The sequence below is a fragment of the Trachypithecus francoisi genome, unplaced genomic scaffold (genome assembly GCF_009764315.1).
Source record: "Trachypithecus francoisi isolate TF-2019V2 unplaced genomic scaffold, Tfra_2.0 Lachesis_group6, whole genome shotgun sequence".
Lineage (NCBI taxonomy): Eukaryota > Metazoa > Chordata > Mammalia > Primates > Cercopithecidae > Trachypithecus > Trachypithecus francoisi.
The window spans coordinates 114037528-114046947 of record NW_022681471.1 but is presented as its reverse complement, the minus strand read 5'-3'; positions in this window follow the sequence as shown (position 1 = coordinate 114046947).

Genomic DNA, 9420 nt, shown 5'->3' with positions numbered 1-9420 from the left:
AAATGGCCTTAGGAAAACCTCTAAGTTTGGGTTAAAATGGACAGGTTAATAAATAAATAAAAATTTACAGACTTAAGATGGAGAGAACAAATTGTGTTTTTTCTCTCTCTTTCTCTCTCATCAGGTTGTCATTCTTTTTCTCTGCCCAAACCCCTCCTTTTCCATTTCCCACACAAGATTTTTGGTTCACTTCCTGGCTGCTTCATCTACCAGAGCCCTCTCTTCCATCAGAGACCTATTTGCCTAGACCCCTGATAGTTGCAGCAAATATAGCCTGGGCAACATGAATAGTGGTTGTAGCAGCAGTAGCTGCTGCAGATGCTTTCTAGGAAATACAACAGAGAATCAAGATTGACTACTGGGAAAGTTGAAGGGACATTAAAGCATGACTCAACCAAAGTTATATGTAACATCTGTGCTTTCTCTATGAAAAAGTCATTTTTGCTAACAAAATTTCAGAGGCTAAAATTTCAGTTTAAAAAAATCAAGTACAAACAGGACTCAAAGGAAGCTGTTTGAGACTTCTGATTCTTTCAAACTTGTCCTTAGGGGAACAAGTCATTTGGGTAAAAAAGATATTTGTAAGTGAGTAATTCTTAACATCATCAGATTTATTTCAAGAAGCCTTCACTGAAGGCCTAGTGTTAGCTCATCCCTGTGCTAGGTGGTTGTTGTGGACATAGAAGATAAGAAAGAACTGTTCTCTTCTCTCAAGAAGCTCAGACTTGGTCCTGAAAATAGCTAAAATGTGCTAAATTAAAATACAAATAAGGGCTAGGTGTGGTGGCTCATGCCTATAATCCCAGCACTTTGGGAGGCCAAGGAGGGAGGAAAGCTTGAGCAGAGGAGTTAAAGACCAGACTAGGCAACATAGTGTGACCCCTATCTCCTAAAATAAAAATAAAAAAAAATGTATAAATATGGTTCTTTATATGTATAAATATGGAGCAAAAAACGGTGGGTTATCATTGCTGACTTGAGGACCAGGAGGTGTTTCACAAAGGAGATTGCATTTGAACTATATCACAAAGGATGAGCAAGATCAATAGGGAAGAATGGAAACCAGGTGTGTAGATTTGAGTGGCAAAAACATACTACTGGAATGAAAATAGAGATGTAATTAGGTTGTATGGTTTTTATGACTTCATCTTTGGAAGTTAGATAAACAATGAAATTCATTTTCTCATCTTTCTTTCCCCGACTTGCCAGATGTTAGGATTTCTCCCATCTTTAGCTATTGTTCAGCTCCTCAGTTTGAGAGCTGCAATTTCAGTCTTACTGTCTATTCTTTGTGTAACAGTTCTTGTATAAAATGCATTCACAGTCCTTTTTCTAGTACTTATTTTTGATGCAGGGAACAGGTGGAAGAAGCCAAAGTCATTTCTCTTTAGGTACAATTCAAAATGTAGGGGAGAGAGGTAGATGCTATGACATATGACTGTTACATTGTTTTCATTTCAATCATTTGATGGTTTTGAAGAAGTAATAGCCATTTTCCCTCATTTATATTTGAACAAGAAAGAGTAAATTACCATCAATTTCAGTCTTTTCCTAATTTTTTTCCAGATTTTAAATACGATGGTTTGATTTAACCTTTTAATATGAAAATAGTACTGACATAATATTGTTCTTTGGCATTTGCTCAGTCCCACCTCCCCAGATTTTGGTCTTGTCAATATATAATATGTATATGTTAAGCATCTATGTGTGTTTGACCTAGGAAGTACAAAAATTATTAGAGTGGGAGATAGATCATTAAACATATAAACTTAAGCAACATTATGATGATGATCATCGGTCTAGATGAGATATAGTTTGGGTTTAAATTTGAGATCCACTACTTGATGGCAATGTGATCTTGGATAAGTCATTGCAGCTCACTTTACCTTAATATCCTCATTTTTGAATCAGGATATCAACATTTAGTTCCTAAAGTTACCATAGAGTTTGCCTAAAATAATGTTATATCAGAAACTTAGCACAGTGTCATAGAATAAATGGTGACTATGGTCATTATATACAGGGTGCCACACTTGTAACATGGCCTGGAAAAGTCAAGAAAAATCTCACAGAAGAGTCACTATTTGCATTAAGAGCAGAAAAACAAATAGGGCTGCCTAGAAGACAGGGGCATAAAGGGTGTTCTGGGCAAAATGAGCAACATGTGAAAAGGCAATATAGACAATAAGTGGTTTTAGATCATTTGAGGAACTGAAAGTGTTCTGGCATAGCTTTAACTCAGAGTAAATGTAAAAGAATGAGAATCGGGACAGAGGAGTAGGTAGATGAGGCCAAAGAAATAGGTAGAGGCCCAAACACAAAAGCTTTTGTATGCTATTTTAAAACATTTATTCTTTAACTTGTGGCTGATTGAGAATAACAAGAGTTTTAAATAGAAAAGTGACATGATGTATTAGTGTGTTCTCATGCCGCTAATAAAGACATACCCCAGACTGGGTAATTTACAAAGAAAAAGAGGTTAATAAACTCACAGTTTCACATGGTTGGGGAGGCCTCACATCATGGCAGAAGGTGAAGGAGGAGAAAAGGTACATCTTACGTGGTAGCAGGCAAGAGAGTGTGTGCAGGGGAACTCCCTTTTCAAAACCATCAGATGTCGTGAGACTTATTCACTGTCATGAGAACAGCAGGGGAAAAACCCACCACCATGATTCAATTACCCCCCACCAGATCCTCCCAGGACAAGTGGGAATTAAGAGAGCTACAATTCAAGATGAGATTTGGGTAGGGACACTGCCAAACCATATCACATGGTCATATTTTCTTTTAGGGTCCAGGGCAAGGGGGCTAAATATGAAGGAGGGTGATACTAGAAGCACAATGGCCATTATAATCTGGCTATTGCAATAATCCATTTAAGAAGGGACTGAATTGAAGTAGTGTAATAGGCACATAGAAGAAGTGGAGGGTATAAATCACAGCAAAGTCATCAAAGATAGGCCCTTATAAGTAATAGTAAAGAGCAGGGGAGTGGTGAGAAGGGAGAAACATCTAGGATATCTCCCATGTTTCTAATTTAGAAAACTAGGTAAATTGAGAGGTCATTAAGTTGGAATAAAAACTCAGTTTTGAACAAGTTGAGTTTGAGGGCTCTGTCAGACATCTAAATAGAAAGATCAACATGGCAATTCTACAGTTCAAAAGACACAATTGGACTAAGGTTGTGGATTTGAGAATTTATGTATAAGTAGCAGTCAAATCTAAACTAAATAGGACTTAATTATTACAAGGATCTATTATAAAGAGTCTGACTCCATTTTGATATTTGACTGCTGAAAGCTTTAAAACCCCACCACTCCCTCTTTTCCTACATTTGCGCAAGTTGAAAAGAAAGCCTGAATGCCCCCTACTTTGGTGTTAGGGGAAAAATCATACCACGTAAGCCTCAGTCCATGCAAGGAATCTTCATCCAGTCCCACCACTTAACCACAGTAAACTCCAAAGCCAGTCACTCTTTCCTGCTGTGTGGAGCCATTTTTGAACATGTTTGGAATCCACCCTGCTCTCTTCAGAAAGTCTCATTATATGAGTAATAAATCTCTTCATACCCACTTGGTACACATGTGTGTCATCAGTCTAAATTTCCAAACCAATTTTAGATGGAACAGCCATTCTGCCTCTCTTGTATAGTAACAACAGGGTCAAATTGTGTCCATTATGTAAATGTTCAGTGTTTTGTGGCTTTCTTGCGATAATATATAACCTTTGGATACTTAGGTGATTAAGACCATAGCAATGGAATCACCCAGATTGTTACATATAATGTATAATCTGTATACATAAAACAAAAGGTGGTCAGGGCATGGAGAAGCCTGAAAGAAAACAAGCATTTGAACATCCGGCAGAAGAAGAGGAGCTTATGAAGGCATCTGAAAAAGACTTGGCAGAAAACTAGGAGAGAAGGAATTAAAGTTAGAAGAACATTTTAAGAAGGAGAAAGAATTTGTCGGGGTCAAATGAAGCAGGATTCAAATTAGATTTGAAAACCTATTGGTTTGGTAAATAGGATGTGACCAGCATAATAAAAGTGCTGTTTGATTCACAGAACATCTCCATATGGGAAGAAACAACTGTATCTCAAAAGTTTGACCAATGTTATTCTTGGTCTACTTTTCTTTCAGAGAATTTAATAACTCTCACTGAGACAATCATGTGGCCTATGGAGTTTAACTCCCTGAATAAATCTGGATACCTGGCTCTCTTCCAGAAAATGATTATAGAATAATTAAACAAATTCCTTAAACCAGATTCCACTTAAGTTTCAAGAATAGCAATGTTTAGATAAACATAAAGTAATATGAAACTAGAGTATCTAGCTCAAAAGGTATAACCTGCTGCCAGAAATCACAGGTTCTTTTCCTGTCTAAATTCTACTCTGACTCCCAGTCTTCAACACCAGCTTAGGACCCAGCTAGACATCATCACTTCTAAAATTCTAGAACCAATAGAGCCAGCCCAGCAGCTTTGTACCAGAGTTAAGATTTCCCATATGAATGGAGCTTCATGTCCTCTGTGGGTTCACAGACTCGTTTCATATTATTTGCCAATCTCAATCAGTGTCAGTGCTTGCTTGAAGTTCGGGTTGAGGAGGATTCTAATGTCACAGTAGAGTTTGGTGTATTTTCTGACTTGAAATTTTTCACAGTGAGCAGAGATTTGTTCTGTTGTCTGCTGAGTGGCCATGATCACATCATGCAATCCTGTTGACTCATTGCTTTGCCTTTACACCTCACAAGCTTCTCTGTTCTGCCTCCAGTTTCACAACTACAGGATCTATCTCAGTTACATCCCAAAGCCAGTATGTGGCTTACAGTTTTTGTATGAAGTTCTTTTTAATATGCTCCTGAACCATCTAAGAAACAGGCAAAATTAGCAAGCACTCCCCACCACTATGGATTATTATTTGAGTCAAAGTGCACATTCAAAGTTGTTTGTTTTTCTTATTAAATACAGGAGTTATTTATTTTTGTGGGTTAGAATCATGGCTATGGAATCAGACTTTTGCTCAAATCCAAGTTTCACCTCCTCCAAGCCATGTGATTCTGAGTGAGTTATTTAACTTTTATTTACCTGAGCCTCAGTCTCTACATCTATAAAATGGGGATTAAAATTTTCCATCTCATAGTTTCAAGAGTGTATATGTATATGTATGTGTGTGTGTGTGTATGTGTGTGTGTGTATGCTTAGTGCAACACATGACACAGAGAAAAACTTTACAAATGACAAGGCCATGTAGACAGAAAGTAGTGAGGTGAGATTCCCAATGAGATCATTTGATTCCAGGGCATGTAGCAAAACTTCTGTGTGTTGTTAGCTCATAGCAACTCATTTCCTGCACTGTCTTTGCAGATCTAAACTGAGCTAACAGAGTAGCAGAAATCATGCATTCAAGTATTGTGGACATAATGGATTCATTATGATGTCAATGTTCTGGTTTATTTAACAGATCTACTCATTATCTCATCAATGTTGAGGTCCTGCTCAAAAAAGAGGGTGGAACTCCCTCATTTAATCACCAGGTTGGGAAAAAAAGGCCTTTGTAGACTGAAGCCTGGCCTTTTATTTCAGTTACTTCAAAAGACATCTTCAAATGACATCTTGGGTAGTTTTTGGATTGTTGAAAGTTTCCAGTATTTACACATTGAAATCCACCTCGATTATCTGTTGTCTCTCTTGGAAAGCGCAACATTAACATTTCTTTATTTGTAGGTATAGCACCTGGTTTCTTAAATATGCATCCACTGAGGATTAATACTTCAGTAATAGGACCAAGCAAAATAATAACTAAAAACCACTAGTCTATACAATATTTTCAGAAATACAGTATTTGTCAAATAATATTCATTTCTTTAAAATCACTGTGACTCCAATGGTTATATCTTAAATCCATATATCATGAATATTAAATACCACATGAGCATAATATTTGACTAAAAGTTGAAATGACTTAAGCACAATAAATTTTGAATAAAGACTGAAACGTTTAGAGGAGTTCCAAGTTATTTAGCAAATCATTTTTCTCAATAAAATTGTTATATTCCAAAGCCTCATTTCCCAGTTACCTATTTTTAAAGACAATTTTTAGAGCAGTTTTAGTTCACAGCAAAATGAGAGGAAATGATAAGGATTTCCCATAGACGGTCTGTTCCTCCACATACACAGTCTCCCCTGTTATCAACATCCCCCACCAGAAGGTACACTTGTTATGACTGATGAACCTACACTGACATGTTATAATCACCCAAAGTCCATAGTTTATATTAGGGTTCACTCTTGGTGTTGTACATTCTGTGGGTTTGGACAAATGTATAATAAGATGTATCCACCACTATAGTATCATACAGACTATTTTCACTGTCCTAAAAATTCCCTATGCTCTGCCTATTTATCCCTCCCCTACTACCCTCAACCCCTGGCAACACTGATCTTTTTACTGTCACTGGTTCAAAATTATTTAAGCAAATCATTTCTCTCAATTAAATTGTTAAATTCCAAAACCTCATACTTGGGGTTTCCCAGTTACTTTTAAAGCAATTCCTTATGCGGTTCCACATTCTGATTTTTCATATTATTCTATGTCATATAAATGTCAGTGTGCTGCTTCTTTTTCACTTACTATGACAATATTTATGCCATAAATTGCTTAAACTATGTATAATGTAGACACCAGAAATGAGAGTTTGGGGGGTGACTTTGGGTCATTTTTTTACTCCATTCTCACACTACTATAAAGAAATCCCTGAGACTGGGTAATTTATAAAGAAAAGAGGTTTAATTGACTTATAGTTCTATATGGTTGGGGAGGCCTCAGGAAACTTACAATCATGGCAGAAGGCACCTCTTCACAGGGCGGCAGGACAGAGAATGAGTGCAAGCAGGGGAAATGCCAGATGCTTATAAAACCATCAGATTGGCTGGGTGTGGTGGCTCAGGCCTGTAATCCCAGCACTTTGGGAGGTCAAGGTGGGTGGATCACTTGAGGTCAGAAGTTTGAGACCAGCCTGGCCAATATGGTGAAACCCCATCTCTATTAAAAATACTCATAGGAGCATGGGACCATCACTTTACCACTGTGTGTTGGTAAATGCAATATGCTAACTGGCTTAGGCTTAACCGCATATGTTATCTATTCCAGTGCCACCCTCAAATTCATGGGCTATAAATAGGAGACAGGAGAATTCACAAAGGCCCTTATAGATATGATAAATAACCTGGCTACCAAACAGTAAAAACTTTATCCTTGCTTCTTTACACTTTGTCATGAGAATCTTTAATATACCCCTCACCCTACAAGAGGGTCATGAGGTAAAGACAATTATTTCTATATTTAATTTCTGCTAACAGGTACTCTTTAAGGAAAAAAATGCTCAAGTAGCAGCTCCCAGAATATATATTGTAGAAGTTGGCTAATAGGATTCTTCTGTATTCTTCTGCCACCTGTCATCTTGGGATCTCTCACTATTCATTATCTGGTAGCAGGCCTGCAGTGTACAGATGGAAAAGTCACCCCAGAGGGAAGAAGGCTGTTACACTCTACCCCCCTTCTGGTTCCACTTCTGTGCAGTGCTAATTTAATCAGGCACATGATTCACTCACTCACCTTAAGCTCAAACCAGACCTCATTCTATTTTCAATATTTTAATTTTATTATTCACCCACAAATGTATCCATCTCAGTTTAAGTATTTCTCAACAGTCAGAAATATAAGCTGAAGGATAAGGTCTTCTCTCCTCATTCCTATTCCAGTTCTCTCCAGATCTTTCCAAGTACATTGTAACATAAGTGCTTTGGGCAAAGCATGGTGGCTCACACCTGTAATCCTAGCACTGTGTGAGGCTGAAGTGGGAAAATTGCTTGAGACCAGGAATTTGAGACCAGCCTGAGCAACATAGTGAGACCCTATCTCTACAAAAAATTTTTAAAAGATTAGCTACGCTCCCGCTTGTGCCCAGGAATTGAGGCTGCAGTGAGCCATGATCATGCCACTGCACTGTAGCCTGGGCAACAGAGCATGACCCTGTTTCTCAAAAAAAAAAAAAATTATAAGTGCTTTGAAAGGATTAGAAAGTTACCTTGAAACCAGAATTGGGCTCAAGGAATAGCATGCTAACTGGAAATCCAAGTCAATATCCAAAATGGTCCTTTCTAGCAACCCCTCTGGAAACAAAGGCCAAACCAACAGGGAACTTCAGCAGGTCACAAGGGGCCAGGTTGGCATATTTGGGTTATCATTCAGAAACTGAAAGCCTTTGGTTTTATTATCAGATTTGTTGTGATCGATCTCAGAGTTTACAGAGGAAAATGTAGGTAGAGAAGTGGAAGCAAGAGAAAGGAAGGTGGTAAAAGCCCAAGTAAGTCAGTAAAATCTGCAATCACTACCTCTGGATAATAGAAAGACCAAAGCAAAGCTTAGGAGCAGGGACTTGAGGAAAAAAAAAAAAAGAACTGGCTGACAGGTATGTTCCACTAAGGTCTCACACAGCTAATTAAAATTCCTTTAGCCACAATAGTGACTGTGGGTAGGTGGGGACTATAATATACTGCTTTTAATTAACCATTAGAACTCAGTCAACAGCACATGAGTCACAGTCTTCATTTAATAATAATAATTATATTTGATTTAGTTATAAAGAAATGCTTAGTTGCACCAGTGAAATCCACACTATATTGACAAATGCTTCAATCTGATTTTCAAGATGAAGACAGAAATATGGAAAAAATGATAAGATTATTTACTGTCATATATATTCATGGCAAAATGTGTTCTGTTTATCTTCACAATATCCTGATTTATGGGAGTAAGAGAAGAAGGGAGTTGGTGAAATATACAAAATAATAGTAACATCTAACAGCAAAATTTACATGAGACACTGCCATATAAACAACATTTTTTTTTATTATACTTTAAGTTCTAGGGTACATGTGCATAACGTGCAGGTTTGTTACATATGTATACTTGTGCCATGTTGGTGTGCTGCACCCATCAACTCGTCAGCATCCATCAATTCATCATTTATATCATGTATAACTCCCAACTCAATCCCTCCCCGCCCCCCCCATGATAGGCCCCAGTGTGTGATGTTCCCCTTCCCGAGTCCAAGTGATCTCATTGTTCAGTTCCCACCTATGAGTGAGAACATGCGGTGTTTGGTTTTCTGTTCTTGTGATAGTTTGCTAAGAATGATGGTTTCCAGCTGCATCCATGTCCCTACAAAGGATGCAAACTCATCCTTTTTTATGGCTGCATAGTATTCCATGGTGTATATGTGCCACATTTTCTTAATCCAGTCTGTCACAGATGGACATTGGGTTGATTCCAAGTCTTTGCTATTGTGAATAGTGCCGCAATAAACATACGTGTGCATGTGTCTTTGTAGTAGAATAATTTATAATCCTTTG